Source organism: Echinops telfairi, unplaced genomic scaffold (genome assembly GCF_000313985.2).
Source record: "Echinops telfairi isolate 266 unplaced genomic scaffold, ASM31398v2 ScPeMD7_7424;HRSCAF=8462, whole genome shotgun sequence".
NCBI classification, from domain to species: Eukaryota; Metazoa; Chordata; class Mammalia; order Afrosoricida; family Tenrecidae; genus Echinops; species Echinops telfairi.
The window spans coordinates 39,930,386-39,948,145 of NW_022111324.1; positions in this window are offsets into that span (position 1 = coordinate 39,930,386).

A 17,760-nucleotide genomic window follows, 5' to 3' on the forward strand; every position below is an offset into this window, starting at 1 on the left:
TATTTGCTTTCTATCAATAACATGATGGCTTTCACTTTGCCAACATTGTGTGACCTGTATGTTGAGCTCTATCCCACATAAATGTAGCAAGTGAAGAATTGTTGATGTCAGCAGGTCGATGTGTCTCCATCCTAGTAGTTTAATTGCTGCCTGGAGGTTTTAAGCACAGCCTGCCTACCTGTGCAGTGCAGATAGTCAAGCAAGTACCTGAAAAATGTATCTAAGCATGAGGATATCAGTATTTGTTCTTGGCTTACTTTAATGATTTCTTAGTGCTTGCTGTTTTCTTAGCTATACATGATATGTATGTAATATACTTTATAGTTTGTAATATGTCCATATAATTAAAAGTAAGAGAGCAAAAAAAATTAACTCTATAATAAAGGCTTTACGGTTAGCAAATAGGTTTGATGCTTCCAAACCACTCCACAGGAGAGAAGCCTGGGAGCCTGCTTCTGCAAACATTATAGTCTTGGAAATTCGACAGGACAGTTTTACTCTGTCATATAGAGTTGCTAATCAGTGTCTTTGAATTGTGGTGTTGGAGAAGAATATTGAAAGTACCATGGACTGCTAAAAGCAAAAGCAAATCTGTTTTGGACTATGTACTGCCAGAGCGCTTTTTAGAAGCAAGGATAACAAAACTTCATCTTATATTCTTTAGACATGTTGTCAGGAGAGTCAAGTCCCTGGAGAAGGACATCATCTTTGATAAAGTAAAGAGGCAGCAAAAAAAGGCAAAGGCTCTGAAGGATTTGCATTGACACAGTGCCCACAACAATGGCTCAAACATCAGAGCAGACCATGGGGAGGAGAGTGCTGGGCTGGGCAGCTTTTCCTTCTGTGTACACAGGGGCGCTCTGGGTCAAAATGGACTCAATTCCAACTAACAATGATAGAGTCGCTATAAATTGGAATCAACTGGACTATAGCAGATATAGAGGAACAAGATTTCCAAAGAAATATTTTATTTAATATCACTGAAAAGGATTGTAATGTGATTAACCTGACTAAGTGGACTGTTTTGTTTTGTTTGTTTTGACACATAACTATATTGAATTATACCAGTGTAGAATTTATTCTCAAGGACTGATTTAGCTACTTTGTTTAGAGAAAATTTTTTATAAAGGTTCCAAATGTATGAAAACAACTGAAAACTTCTTTCCTCTCAGGTTAAGAGTGTTTACTTATTTTCTATTTGAAAAATCTTTCCAAATGATTCTGCAAAAACTATGAAAATTTAGAATAAACATTTCTGAAAAATGATAAAATGAGATTTTGTGTACTAGTGATGCCTTTGAAAAGGAGAACTCATTAAAGATTAGGAAAGTAGAAAAATTAGCATTCAAGTATCATTAAATTCAGAGAGAAGTTATACTAAATGAATAATAAACATATGGAACATGTCACCAAGGAGACCAATTAAAACTGTAATAAATCAGAAATACTGTCACTATTTCTAGTGAACAGAAGTAGAGGGAATAACATAAGAGACTAAAAGTAGATGCTTTCTTTATTGAAAAAGTTATGCCATTGTTGTTCTTTCTTTTCTTAATGTAGAAAATGTAAATTATTCTCTCTGTTATGAAGAGGAAATCTCAGTGGCATCAGTGGCACAGTGGTTACCGGGGTTGGCTGCTAATGACAAGACCAGCAGTTCAAACCCACCAGCAGCTCCAAGGAGGGAGCAGGGCTGTAGCAGTAAAGCTGTGGCCCAGGCAGTCCTACTCAGTTCCAGATGCAGTCAGAGGTGACTCATTGGCAATGGGGCTGCGGTTGGTGTAAAACTCCTTCATGTAACCTCACCATGTATAGGAAACCTTGAGAATTCACAGTTTTTCCTGTCAGAATTCTATTCTAAAATATCCACTCTTGAATGTTTGTAGTTTTCCATTAGCTGTATCATGCATCTTGAGTAAATTGTATGAAATCTGAATTCTTTAGTATAAAAGTTGGAATTTATATTTTCCTTTTTATTTAGATATATCAGCTTGTTAATGTGCAATTCTGCATACTGGGGTGATCTTTCACACTTAGTAGATCACAAGTGCCTTCCCTCACTCCTCTAGATATTAAATCAACAACTAACAATTTAATATTTGCTGTGAAGGTATCCTGGCCTTTCTGCTAACATGCACATTCCCATATGTAGAAAATGTATTCACACATAATCAGCTATGTGCTGTAATAGGATTCTTCTTTAAAAAAGTGTTTCTCAATGAGATTAGTACTTGAGGGAAGTTGTAATCTGGGTTAGCAACTATTTGATTCAGTACGCAGGACCAGGATGCTGCAGTGTGTACAGTTTGGATCATTTGGAGGTAAAGACAGTTTCCGAGCAAGTGGGGAACAAGGAAGGAAGCATGGAGACCCCTAGTAACGACAACCCAAAATGACGTCATAAAGAGGGAGCACACGGACACAGGTAAGGAGACACTTTCACAACATAATTCCTGCTCTTGAGCTGTTCATGTTTAAAAGTGTTTTATTACTTTAGTTCTATGAGCTGTTAAATATACATTTCATTAAGATAAAGTAGGGTTAAAATGAAGATTTTAAAGTTTTCAAATGAATGTTTATAACATATTTAATAGAAAACATATTTAATGAAATAAAGCCTAATATTTGTTTATTCATTCATTCTACAAAAACATATTGAACACTGGCTTTGCACAGTGAACTTCATATACGTAATTCACAGTAATGGTCAAGACACATGCATTTTTGTTGTTGTTGTTAGGTGCCATCAAGTCAGTTCTGACTCACAGTGACTCTAAGGGAACAGAAGAAATATTGTCCAGTCCTGCACCAGCCTCACACTGTTCCCTCTGTCTGAGTTCCTTTGGCAGCCACTGTGTCAATTTATCCTATCCAGGCTCTCAACCTATTTTTATGTCACTCCACTTTACATGATATTCGTCTCCAGGGATTGGTCACTCCTGACAACATGTCCAAAGTACATACAAACTTAGCATCTTTGCTTCTAAAGAGAGTTCTAGTTGCTCTTCCAAGACAGATGTGTTAGATCATAATTCAAATACATGCATTCTTTTTTAATTGTCCTTATTCAATGTGAACATTTTGCAGGCATGTGTTGATAGGCGGTTGGGGCCATCTAGTCCACTCAAAACCATAGCAACACTATGCACAACAGAACAACACACCCAACTGCCCAGCACCATTCTCCCCACAATTCCCGTGCCTGAGCCAATTGTCGCAGCCACTGTGTAAATCCTTCTCCTTGCGTAGACAAAGTGGAGACCCCAAACCCACCTGTAAGATAATTGGACACTCCCTCACAGAACAGTCACATGGAACGGATGATAAATCCAGGGTGCAAAATAGCACTGATGAAACGCAAAACTAGTCCTTTAATGTTTCCTCCCCTTCCTATTATGGTCTTATTTTACCTCATTAATCTTGTTAAACCTGGGTATGTTCATTTGTATAGTTAAGATTGTTTGATGCATGAAACCCATGATAGATAAACCCTTCAGAAATAGTAATGGGGGGAATGATTTCTTGAGGTTATGGGAAGAGAGGGGGGAAAGTGGAGGAAAGGGGGAAACGATAGTAATGATGAGTGTATAATCCCATTCAAGGGGGACAGTAACAGATTTAGAGGTGAACAGATACATTAGATAGGTGAAGAGATGGCAAGATAATAATAATAATAATATCTGCATAAGAGTTCCTTGGAGAAGGGGGATAAAGGGGAACTGATATCAAAGATTTCAAGAAAAAAGAAAATGTTTTGAAGATGATGTCATCAGCAATTGTAAAATCTTGCTTGATCTAATTGAATTATGGATTGTTGTAATATCTCTAAGAGCTCCCAATAAAATGAGTTTAAAAAAAATCCATCTCCTTGATGTCCTTCCTCTTTTTTGCTTCCTCTCTACCAAGCATCCTGTCCTTCCCTGGGGACTGGTCTCTTCTGACATGTCCAAAATAGACCCAAGTCTTGCCACCCTTGCTTCTAAGGAGCCCTCTGGCAGTACTTCCAGACAGATTTACTAACTTAGCAGTCCATGGTACTGTCAATATTCTTACCCAGCACTGCAATTCAGATGCATACATTCTTCTTCAGTCTTCTTTATTCAATGTCCAACTGTCACATGTATATAAGACAAGGGAAAATAGCACACCTATTTTCAAAGTAATATCCATGCTTTTCAATACTCTGAACAAATCTTGTGCAGCAAATTTACCTAAAGCAACTTGTCTTTTGAGTTATTAACCGCTGCTTCCATGAGAATTTATTGTGGGCCCAAGCAAGACAAGATCCTTGACAACTTTAACCTTTTCTTCCTGTATCATGATGTTAACTCTGGTCCATTTGTGAGGGTTTTGGTATTTACAGCACTGTGTCATAATCTATACTGAAAGCTGCAGTCTTGGTCTTCATCAACAAGTACTCCAAGTCTTCATAAGTTTCATGAAGCAAGATTGTGTTAACTGCAAATCACAGCATCACTGTAATAAAGAGAATGAGTCTACACTCCACCATTTCAGAAGATAGCATATCAGCAAAAACTAATGATGCGGGAGGAAGAAGTTCAAGTGGCACTGAAAGCAGTAGCTAAAAAAACAAGACTGCAGGAATTGATGGAATACCAATTAAAATGTTTCAACAAGCTGAGAAAGCACTGGAAGCACTCACTGATCTATGTCAGGAAATTTAGAAGACAGCTACTTAGCCATCTAACTGGAAGAGATCCATATATGTGTTTATTCCCAAGAAAGTTGACCCAATAGAATGCTTAAACTATAGAATAATGTCATTAATATCACATGCAAGCAAAATTATGCTTAAGATATCAAGATGTGAATGCAACAACTGGCATGAAGCAAGGAACCAGTAGAGAGGTCTGAGGGCCCAGCCCCAATCCCAACTACATGGATGGCTGCCCCTCCCCCTAGAATAATTTACTTCAGAGACCAACACTGAAGCTGCAGCTCAGGGAGAGGAACATGTCTGATCAGAGCACATGGGAACAAATGAAGGGGGAGGAAGAGAGAGTGGAGCACATCCTGGCCCACCAGGCCTGGAGGACGATATCCTCGGTCAGAGCAGCCAATGGACAGAGAGGGCCATAGGTGAGGTAGAAAGGGGGAACCGATTACAAGGATCTACATATAACCTCCTTCCTGGGGTATGGACAACAGAAAAGTGGGTGACAGGAGACTTCAGACAGTGTAAGATATGATGAAATAATAATTTTTAAATTATCAAGGGTTCATGAGGGGATGGGGAGTGGGGAGGGTGGGGATGAGGAGCTGATACCAAGGGCTCAAGTAAAAGGCAAATGTTTTGAGAAGGATGAGGGCAACAGATATACAAATGTGCTTGTATTGATGTATGTATGGATTGTGATGAGTTGTACAAGCCCCCTATAAAATGATTTTAAAAAAACATATTCATGATTCCATTTATATAAAATATCCAGAATAGGCGAATATAGAGAGTCATGAATTCTATCTGTGACTGCTCAGGCTGGGTGGATGGTGAATAATAAGAAATGATGGTTAATGGGCACAGGGTTTCTTTTGAGGAAAGATATAAACATACAAAAATGTATACTAGTAATAGTTTTAAGAATCTATAAATATACTAGTAATCATTTAATTGTATGCTTAAAGAGGATTAATGTTAAGGTATGTGAATTACATATCAATAAACGGTTCCATTAAACATAAACAAATAAATAAAATTATGCTGAAGATAATCCAACAATGGTTGCAGTAGTCCATTGACAGGGACTGCGGTTCAGGCTAGATTCAGAAGATGGTGTGGAATAAGGGGTGTATATCATTGCTGATGGCAGATGGATTGTGAATCAAAGCAGATAAAACCAGAAATATGTTTACTTATGTTTCATTAGCTATGCAAAAGCATTTGACTTCATGAATCATAGTAAATTATAGATCATCTTCAAAAAAATTAGAATTCCAGAACACTTCTTTGTGCTCATGCAGAACTCAAACATGGATCAAGAGGCAATTGTGAAAACAGAATAAGGGAAGACTGCTCGGCTTAAAATCAGGAAAGGTATGGGCCAATGTTGTACCCTCTCACCATACTTGTTCAATCTCTTTGCTGAACAATCATCAGAGAAGCTGAATTATATGAAGAAGGTGTCACAGGATTGGGGGAAGGTCCAACAACAACCTGTGGTGTGCAAGTGGCATAATCTTGCTTGCTCGCTCTCTCATCCTTCTTTCTTCCCTTTCTTTTTTTGTGGGTTGGTGGTAGGGGGGTGGATGATTAACCTCTCTAGAAATACTTTATAAATGTTCTACTTGATTTTTATTATACAAAGCACCTTCTGCCTATTTTCAGTGCTGTGTTGGAAATTATTTAGTAAGAGCATTGATAGCTTGCCCCCCCCCCCATATCTTTGACCTTCATAGGTTAGGGGGAAGGGTGGCTCCATTATAGCATTAATTCAGAAATAACTACCCCAAAAAGTGTGGACTTTGAAAAAAATGACCTACCTAGTGGAATTACTTTAACTGAAATGTTCAAATTCTATTACACAGTTAATAAGAAGTACAGTATGTGCACCACGTACCTTATGTGAAGGGAAAACTTTTAAACTTCTGTTTAAGTAGTCAGCATCCTTTTGACTCTCCTCAGGTTATGTTTCCTGAGAATATATTTCTATTCGTATTAATGTTTTTAGCAATTGTCATATCTATTTATCTGTTCTAACAAAAGACTGCACCATAGTGCTCAGTCTAATCCATTTTTCTTAGTATTATTAGGCTGCTTTCCAGATGCAAGGAAAAGAGAAGACCACAGATAATTATGGCCATGTAACAAGAATCCAGAGGAAACAAAGTGCTATCATGTTGATGTCATTATTATCATTCTCAAAGTGAATCCTATTAAGAAATTAGCACTTTGATCATTCAGTCTTTGAATTTTAACCTCTGGTTGAAGTGACTGACCAATATAGAATAAAGATTTCTTTCTTTGGTAGCATTTTTACTCTTGTGCACTGTGGCCACATGTTCAGTCCAGGTATCTGATATGCTCTTTAGTCATGCTTCATTAATACAAGTGAAAGGAAAGTCAACTATAATTCCATTGATTATTTTTTTAAACTTATGGAAAACTTTCAGGTACTCACATAGTGTGCAATAACAATGACTTTTTGGAGGATATTGAAATTTTCATCGCTAACAGTTGACTTGATAAGAAGATCGGAAAACATATATAAGTGTTAGCATACAGAGTTGGAATATATACAGACCATTTTTTTCCTACTTCTTTTCATGTCTATCCATATAAGATAGGCAGGATAAACACTCCAGAGGAGAAAACAATGGGACCTACAGTCTTCAGAGGATAAGGAGAAGGAGAGATGGGGAAAAGGGAGAAGGGAGGGGGCAACAAACCCAGGGACAAGGGAACAATAAGAAATCTAAAATCGATGGCAAGGACGGTGTAGAATACCTGGTGGGATTTGAGCAAATGCAATGTAGCCAAGAGGAATTACTGAGAGCCGAATGAAGGTTGAGCATAATAGTGGGACAGGAGGAAATTAAAAGGAAATAGAGGAAAAACCAGGAGGCAAAAGACATTTATAGAGGTATAAATATAGGCATGTGCATATGTAAATTTATTAATATATAATGACAGGGATATAGGCCTATGTTAAAGGATCAGGCAGACATTAGACTTCTAATCAAGTATTCCCTCAATGCAAGAATACTTTGCTCTAATAGCATGGCATTCTGTGGTACTCATCTTCCTGACACGATCCTGAAGACAAGATGAATGCATAAGCAAATGTGAAGAAAGCTGATGGTGCCCAGCTATGAAAAGTTATAGCCTCTGGGCTATTAAAGGCTTGAAGTTAAACAAGTGGCCATCTAGCAGGCAAGCAACAAAGCCCACATGGAAGAAGCACACAAGCTTGTGTGATCATAAGGTGTACACAGGATCATGTATCAGAAATCAGAAGAGCCAAAACAATCATACCAATGCAAATGAGTGGGGTCAGAGTGGGCACCCAAAAGCCATCTGTAGAACATTGGATATCCCCTCACAGAAGGGGCACAAGGAAGGGTCGAGTCAGCCAGAGTTCTGTATAGCACCAAGGAAACACCCAACATTCCTCTAGTTCTTTAATGCTTCCTTCTCTCGCACCACACCCATAACACACACACACACACACACACACACAATCATGACCCCAATTCTGCTTTAAAAGCCAGGCTAGACAGGAGCATATACACTGGTATAGAGAGAGCTTTGTGACACATGGAATCCTACACAGATACTCTCCCATCCACCTGTAACAGTAATGGGAGTACCTATACCATGAGGGTAGGGAGAAGGTGTGTAAAGAAGGGGGAGAAAGGGAGAAGCAATCACAAGGATTGACATATAAACTCCCAACACCCAAAGGGGATGAACAACAGAAATGTGGGTGAAGGAAGACAGCAGATGGTGTAAGATATGAAAACAATAATAATTTATCATTTATCAAGGGTTCACAAGGGTAAGTGGCAGGGGAGAGGAGCTGACACCAAAGGCTAAAGTAGAAAGAAAATGTTTTGAAAATGAAAATGGCAGCAAATGTACAAATGCGCTTGATACAATTGATGTATGGATTGTTATAAGAGCTGTAGGAGCCCCCAGTAAAACAATTTATCTTTTAACAAAGATCAGATAGAAAACTTTAAAAGAAAAGTTTCCAATCATTCCTGCACCAAATAGTTAAAACAGCTTAAAGACCAATGAATTGAATGTACGGATCATAATTAGACTATAATAAAAGTGAGTGATCTAACATTACTTTAGATATCACCCCATCTAGTCAAATGTGGATTTCATGCTCTATGATACAAAGATTAACAACACGAGTTAACATGGGTCATGAAGAACTAGAATGAAAAGTTATTGCTTATCTATATAATTGTTAATATCCACTGTCAAACTGGCTTCATATGTAAGCTTAATACCATTTTGCAGACATTGTGGATGAGAGTGAAAGCCCAAAACCCATTGGCAGGGTTCCCATGTGGATTAAGCGTTTGTGTAATCCCCTCTAACTATGGACCAGGGATATGAATGGCCTTGCTATTTTATAGGACGTGTTACTGAAGATGTAGTGAGATTGAGATGCAACACTCTGTCAGTTAACCTCCCTTTTATTCCAGTTTATATATTTCCAGATTTTAATATTTTCTGCTTTCTTTTCTTGGTTGTTTTTATTTCCTGCTTTCTTTTCTCTTAAAAGAAGCCCTGTTGACACAGTGTGTACATGGTGGGCTGCTAACCACACATCAGTAGTTCCAATCCACCAGCTGCCCCTCTGGAGAAAGCTGAGGCTTTCTGCTTTGTCCTGCAGGGTTGCTGTGCATTGGGATCTATTTGGTGGCAGTGAGTTTGGATTTTCTGGTTGTTGTTTTTTTTGAGGTTTTCTCTGTTGTATTTTGTCATTACTGTTGGTCTTGTTTTGATTTTGCATTAGGTTTTAGTTTAGTATGTTTCCCTGCACTTGAAATCCAAGTTAGGTAAATCTATAGAGACATTAACTGGATTATCAACTTCCTAGGGTCATGGTAGGTTAGGGACATATTAGAAGCTAGCAGCAAAGAGTACAAGAAAGAAGAACATGTCCTAAAATTGATTTTTGTGATGATTACACAACTCTTTTTAATATGACTGAATTTTTAATTGTATGATATGTAAGGTATAGATTAATAAAACTGTCACTAAATGAATAAAGAAATAAGACTATACATCTCATGCAAATTTGCTTTCCTCTTTAATAAATGGCAAAATGTTATGTATACCATTAAAAATGACTCAACATATTGCCTGCAAGAGACACATCTTAAACATACAGACTTAAATAAATTAAAATTTTGAAGATAGAAAAATATATAAAGCTAATAGTAAACAAGAGAGCAGAAACATCAATAGTAATTGCAGATAAAATAGAGTTTAAGTCAAAATACAGCATAGGAGGACAAGAAAAGTGCTATATAATAGCTAAAGAGTAAGCTTCACCAAAAAAATAAAACAATATTAATATTTATGCACACAATGACAAAAACGCATAAAAGCAACTCTAACACAATTGAAAAAGTCATAGACAGTTCTATGATAACAGTAGGAGCCTTTAGTACACCTCTGTCACCAAGTGACAAAAATAATTTTTAAGACAATATACAGCGCTAGATAACATAATCAACCAACATGTGTCTATATATGTACATATATACATATATATGACACAACGCTCCATAGCAACAAAATACACATTCTTCTCTGATATACATTCATTTTTCTCCAGAGTATATTATATCCCGAGCCACAAAGCTAACCTCAATAAATACAAAAATACTGATTTAATGTAATACAAAGCATCTTATAACACCATAAAAATAGATGTCAATAACAGAAAAAGCAATGGAAAAATAAATAAATATTCAGAAACACCTTACTTGAAAGCACTAGGTCATAGATGAAATTAAGGATTAAATTCAGTTTAAATTTCTTAAAACAAAATGAAAAGGAAAATATACCAAAACATTTGGGGCATGGAAAATTGAGGTGCTTAAAAAAATTATAGCAATAAACATACATCAAATTAGGAGAAGATCCAATTGCTTTACTCAATAATTTGAATAAATAGAAAAGGTACAGTAAAAGAAGTTCATAGTCAACAAAGAATTGAAACAATAAAAAATCAAAGCAGAAAAAAAATGAAATAGAGACCAAAAAAGCCTTATAAAGAATATGTTAAACTAGAAATTTGTTCTCTAAGAGGATTGATAAAACTGACAAACCACTGGCCAAATTGACAAAGGGGGAAAAAAGAGAAGTGCAAATAAATAAAATGGAAAATGAATGAATGACATTACATTACAACAGACAATCTCTTACTTTCCACAAAAACACAAGTACATGTTCTGGAATTTCCACCCTTGAACAGTTTATCCCTAGTTTGTTATGATACACAGAGTTGAATCCTGTGTTGACATTGTGGGTGGAGGTGTTACATAATGTCAGGTGAATTCCAACTCACAATGACTATGCACAGTGGCAGGAAAGACACAATTGTTATGTTTCAACCCATTGTTTCTGCCCTGGTATTAATATATTTCATTGAATGTCTTCCGCTGTTAGCTGCCTCTCCTCTTTACTAAGCATGATGTCCTTCTGATAACATGCTCACAGTGCTTGAAACAAACTCTCACCATCCTCGCCTCTAAGAAGCACTCTGGCTGTACTTTATCTAAGACAGATTTGTCTGTTGTTTTGGCAGTCCATGGTACTTCAAATATTCTTCCTCAGCACACAATCCAAATGCATTTTATTCTCTTCAGTGCTCTTTAGTCAAGGTCCAGCAACATCATCCCTCTTTAATTTGTATTTCCAACATAGATTCAACACGGCTAACACCATTGCAGTTCACTAATGCCTTGATATCAATTTCATTTTTTGTTTGTTTTCTGTTTTTGTTTTTTTAATCATTTTATTGGGGGCTCATACAATTCTTATCACAATCCATACATACACCAATTGTGTAAAGCACATTTGTGCATTCGGTGCCCTCATCATTCTCAAAACATTTGTTCTCCACTTAAGCCCCTGGCATCAGGTCCTCATTTTTCCTCTCCCTCCCCGCTCCACCCTCCCTCATGAACCCTTGATAATTTATAAATTATTATTTTGTCATGTCTTACACTGCCTGACGTCTCCCCCAGGGAGTAGGTTATATGTAGATCCCTGTAATCGGTCCCCCTTTCCACCCCACCCTCCCTCCACCTTCCCGGTATCGCCACTCTCATCACTGGCCCTGAAGGGATCATCCACCCTGGATTCCCTGTGTTTCCAGTTCCCATCTGTACCAGTGTACATCCTCTGGTCTAGCCGGATTTGTAAGGTAGAATTGGGATCATAATAGTGGTGGGGGGAAGCATTTAAGAACAAGAGGAAGGTTGCATGTTTCATCGTTGCTTCACTGCACTTCCAATTTCCTAGATTTGTGTTTCATGCATTCTATACTCTGTTTATTAATGTATGTTTGCAGCTGGGATTTTTTTGTTTTGGTTTGATTTTTCATTTTGAGTCATGGTCCATCAGCTGAAGCTTTGGCCCATCAATGTCATTGAGGGTGACTTTAGCTTGAGGCGGTAGCTTTTTGTCAATGTCTTATTTGGAGTGGCTATGAGTTAGAATCAGCTCTATGCCAGTGCATATAAATGAATTAATGCATTTTTTAATGACAGTGCTGTCAAAGAATATTGAATGGATGAGAAATACAAACAAATCTGTGTCAGAAGAAGTACTGCCAAAATACTCCTTTGAAGCAAGGATGGCAAGACTTCCTCTGTTGTACTTTGAACATGTTGTCAGGGGATCTGTCCGGGGATAAGGGCAGCATATTTCATAGGGTAGAGGGCCAACAAAACAGAGGAAGTCCCTTAAGAAGGTGGTTTTACACCCTGGGGACTATAAGAGTGAGCTCAAGTATAGTAACAATTTAGAGGGTGGTACATGATTTGGCAATGTCTTGTCTTATTGTACATAGGGTCACTGCTGTGAATCAGAACCAACTTGATGATGCCTAACAAGAATCAATTAATATATGTACATAATGAATCAATCAATCAATATATTTACATAATGTAAAAATTATGTATGGCTCATATTACAGAACCTTTAAATTGATTTATGGCTCATATTACAGAACCTTTAAGTGTAATGAAGCTTTTATATATGTATGTGCTTATATACGTATGTGTGTATATATACATACACACATTTTTCCTTCTACTTCATATATTTCCTTGCAATACTTTAAAGATATCTCTCCATTGTCTTCTTGCTTGCATTATTTTTGACAAGAATTCCCAAAGTGTGATCCTTGTCTATATAACATATCTTCACTTATTTCAAGATATCTCTTCACACTGATTTTGAACAAATAGGTGGTGGTGCATTTGGTATAAATCTTTCCCAAATACTCTTTGCTGGAGAGTCTGTTCCAATTAATGATAACCCTATCAAGCAAAATTAAATTGTCCCATAGGGTTCCCAAGGCAGTAATATTTATAGGGACTGACTGTTACATAGATCTCCTTTGAAGCAGCTGGTGATTCTGAAGTGCAATATTTGGGGTCAGTAACAAAGAGCTTAACCCCTAACTACATCGCCAGGGATCCTTACCTTGGTAAAACCAAAAACAAACAGGCAAAATAATCACTACGCTGGAGTTGATTCCAAATCATAGTGACCCTGTAGAACATAGTAGAACTGCTCCTGAAAACCTCTGACACTATAAATACTACGGAAGCAGACAGTCACATTGTTCTTCCATGGGATGACTGCTGGGTTTGAACCAACGACCTGAAAATTAACAGCTTGATGGTCAATCCACTGCACCACTAGAGTTCCTGTACCTTAGTCAAGAGTATAATTTTAGGTTTATTATATTCTTGGTGTTGTCCCACATCAGCTGGTCTTCTGTTATTTACTTATTTATTCTAGAAGTCCACTAATAATTTCTTTGGCATTTTTCATTGGCCATTAATACTATTGGGCATATTTCTTTATTTTGAATACTGTAATGTAATTTGTCTTTTTTTCATATTATTCTATTCAGCAGTTAACTTTTACAATGCATGAAATAAAGTACAATCAATTTTTGATCTCACTTTAGATCACATCCCCTGCTGCATTTTATGCCTACTAATATTTTATTGAAATACAAATATTGTGCATTTTATGTTTTAATTAATTAATTTTTAAACGTTTTTTATTGTAAATTTGGTGACAGTTTACAGGGCAGATCATCAATTTTATACTCAACAATTCATGAACACTTTGTTTCATCTCATTGGTTATGATCCCATCAAGGTGAACTCACCTACCCCACTTTCTCCTGTGTTTCCTCTTTCTAGTCCTCCTTTCGTGACCCTTCTGAGCTAGCCATCGGAAAAGTATTCCAGCTTCATCTCAAGTGGGGGAAGTGCCACCTCACAGCTGTTAGTGTTCCTCTTGTGGACAGAACTGTCTATTGTTTGGTTGAAAATTGAACTGCAGGGGTCAGTTTCACACCTGAATGGCAACGAAAGGCCATAGTATTGGGTGTCCACCACTTCCGATCCCGCCAGGAAGCCTGGCATTTTTTAATGATGTTGAGCCTGGCCCCACACTGGATCGCATTCTCCAGTTCTATCCAGCAGCTTCTAAAGTGATCCCTTTCCGTTCGTGTGGTAGTGGTAGCCAGGTGTCTGATTCTGTTTTTCTATACACATGCTTGTACTTTGCATTGTGAAGCATGTATCTGGCTGAAAATAGTTTGGAAACCATTTCTCCCTTTTTATGTCTTACTTTTAATATGTATTAGGGGAGAATGGAGCAATACACAGTATGTGGCTAATGACGTCCCACATCTAAAGAAGTATACTTCGGTGTACTCTCTCCAGTACCCAGTGGATGGTGCAACTCCGCAGTCTGTTTGGTGTGAACAAGCCCTCTTTTCAGCTTTGTGTGAGCACCTGGTACTATTTCTATTTATCCACTTAGAGAGTTCTTTCTTGAGCCACATGTAATTTCCTCCTGATTTGCTGCTCTTCAGCTGTACTCCACTTAATACTTAAGGGGAGCCCTCTGCAGATATTCAGACCTCAGCAAATATCTCTAAATATTTTTGCTTTAGTCTGTCCTGGAAATGCTTGTTAACTTTATTTCCCCAGACTCAACTCCATCCCCTCAGTTCAAGGCTTTCCAGGGGCTCCATCTCATTTCTCTATATATACCATGGCCTGCAAACATTCTCAAAGCAGTAATTTGGCACAATTGTAGGGCTTACCTCATTTGCTTCTGAACTCCCAGGGATCATTGTGTTTTGTTTTTGATTGTATAATACCTACTGCCTTAAAAACCATTGTTTTTTTATTCATTTGTTTTTTGTTTTTGTTTTTTTCATAGCGTGTTTTTGACCAAGAGGGATTTGAAGTAAATTGATTATTACTTGCCTTCCCCTATCCCCATAGGCCCAACAACTATTTCTAAGCATAGTCCTAGCTTTGAGCTTCCTAATCTTCCTAACTTAGCTCTCCCTACCACCTTTTTTTTAAATGGAGCAAAACACTTTACATAATATCTTGATTACAACTTAATGTTCAGTTTCCGTGTTATTGGTTTCCAAAACAGACTTCTCCATGTCTCTGGAGTACTGGCATGTAGATTCTCTCCTATTAATGAGTGCAGCCACAGGGTTTAGTTTAAAAAAAAAATAACCCAAGAGATACTGAGTAAATGTTTACGAAAAGAGAAAGGAAGAAAGACAAATTCAAAGAGATCTGCTGGTAGACAGGTCTCAATTGTGAAATAGTTATAGTGCAACTATTATAAAGAATAGCATAGAGGAAATGAGTTCTAAATATGGGAACTGACTTCCATAATGTGAGCAATAGCACTAGGAATTATGGTACTGATTTTTACCATTTACTAGTACTGTAGTCTGATTTTGAATGACTTATTTATCATTTCTAGATTTAAGTAATTATCTATAAAATTAGTATAAAATATTATTTTTCTCAGAATTTTAAGAGAATTATGTGAGCTAATATCCGTAATTGGAATAATAGCTATGAGTTGGAATTGGCTCCATGGTAGTGAACTATTATAGATGTTGACTTTACTGTTTGTAATTGAATATAGCTATAAACAGTGTGATATAAATAATGCTTGAAAATATTTCCTACATGTCGCTTCTCTTGCTAATCCAAATGTTGACAAAAATCAAACCATCCTTAAATCCTGTGAACTTTACAACTGAACCATATCTCTGATCAATCAAGCCCCCTCTATCTTCAGAATAGCTATTACCTCCAGTTCTATTATTGTCTATTACAATAATAGTCACATCAGTTGCATCCTTTTTCTAAGCTTTTCTGCATCTTAAAGGCAAGCAATTAATTCAAAAATAGAATCTGATCATATCCTCCTCAGCACATACACATAACTAAAATTTTGAATTGCTCTCTAATTGTGTAGGATAAAAATTTTAAATCTTTAAGTGGACTACATGTATCAGATTCATCTGGGCTATAGACATCTTTCTAGTCCAATTCTAGGTCATGACCCCCATGCTCCAACATGAACTCATGGTCTATTCTCCACTTGCCCGAATCATACCTGCTGCCTTCAGGCATATTTAACTGTGATTTTTATGGACTTAAATTTCCCCAAGTCCATCCATGGTAAGCAATTCTAACACTACCTTCAAATATCATATAAACCATCAACTTTTCAGGGAGGCTTATATTTCGTCCCTTGAAGAGATAAATTCTCCCTATTATTTGTTTTCATTCGTTCAGAGCCACCAGCTTCTCCAAAGGAGCAGCTTCTGTCTTCTGCTTCTATAAAGATTTACAACTTCACGAAGCTACAGAGGCAGCTGTACCCCATGCACAGGTGACTGAGTCATGGTAGACCCAGTGTCAGCGAGTTCGGCTTTGTGTTCATTTGTTTTATAGAACTATAGACTTCTTCTTGTACAACATATCCAGTGGTAATAATTTAATTTTGTACTTATTTTTCAACTTGTTTCCCTCAGCTATCTATTAGCTTATTAAATTCACAACACCAAGCACAGCATAGACCGAAGGACAACGTTCAGGAGGGTAAGAAGACAAAGAAGCAGGAGAAGGCACAGGAAACAAGCGGAGTGTTGTATTGAGGGGAGAGCAATCAGACGCCATAAGACAAAACGTGTATGAATTGCCGAATAGAGAACTGATGAGCCATACCCAATTCATAATGAAAACATTTTTAAGTTCATTAAACAATTTAAAGGCACGTGCTAATCAAGCCTCATTGGACAACTATTGGAATTTAAATTGGAGATTAGGTTATTAAAGTAATTGTCCCCATTCTCACCTTCAGGTTCACTGAGCTCACCTACTGACTATTGATTGAAATACGTGATGCAAACACAGTAAAGAAATAAAAACTAGGTAAGAGAAAATAATAAAATAAGATTCTACTCAGGAAAACTGCTCAGTAACACAAGCCATCTGAGAAAAAATCTGAAACACAAGTTGAAAGGGCAAGAGTTGCCTGAAGGGCTGCAATGCGGTACAAAGAACTTAATGATGGCAGGTGGCAAATTGTGTATGAGACTATAATAGAAATCCCAAAGGAGAATTGCTCCCTGTGCCGGATATCAAAATGCATTGTGCTGCCAAGCAGTAAGATGATAGTCTCCATGTAGGAAAGGTAAAAGCAGCACATGAAATCCATCGGCTCCCGTTAGGCATTTGGTATGGAATACACCGGAAGTTGTGAATAACAACGATTCTAGTACATGGTTTGGGGTGTTAGAAATGAATTTTCAGAGCAATAGGAGGGTCATAAGTGTAATAATAAGCTAATACCTTCCAAGTATCAACATATGTCAATTTATTGCACTTTTCAGATACTGCATATTATACTAATTGAAAATTGGTGACAACCCTGTATCTAGTAAATCTAAAGGTGACGTTTTCTGGCAGCATGTACTCACTTCACATCACTGTGTCACATTTTCGTAATTCTGATAATGATCCAAAGGGTTTTTTTAATCATTTTATTAGGGGCTCATACAATTCATCATAATCCATACATACATCAATTGTATGTCAAGCACATTTGTACATTCATTGCCCTCATCATTCTCAAAACATTTGCTCTCCACTTAAGCCCCTGGCATCAGCTGCTCATTTTTCCTTTCTCTCCCA